Raw genomic sequence first — 441 nt, forward strand, 5'->3', positions numbered from 1 at the left:
GAAACTTTAAAAGTTTAAAATCACACTTTTCTAGGGGATTATTTTTTGAAACTATTACGAATTCCAAATCGTAAATAGCTATACCATACTGGTGCACAGACTAAAGGACCAGAAAATACAATGTATTACTTGATGTGCCATCAGAGATTAAACATAATATCAACAATCAATAGTTTTAACTTTTAAGAGAAAATTCTGAATTAGAAACCTATAGTTTAAATGCTATTTACACTTAATAAACTACATTTAATTAAATGCAGCAAGATGCAACCTCTTTTTTTCTTTTTTAATCATTGTAAAATTGATTAAGTTCATGAGGCTATTTTACCCTCTCCGTAGACATACAAACACAAACTGCACATGACAACCAACAGCCCAAACCCCAACTCCCATTCTGGGCAATTCACTCATTCTCTGATAGGATTGAGATTGTTAGAAGCA

This window comes from Ipomoea triloba, chromosome 9, assembly GCF_003576645.1.
Source record: "Ipomoea triloba cultivar NCNSP0323 chromosome 9, ASM357664v1".
Lineage (NCBI taxonomy): Eukaryota > Viridiplantae > Streptophyta > Magnoliopsida > Solanales > Convolvulaceae > Ipomoea > Ipomoea triloba.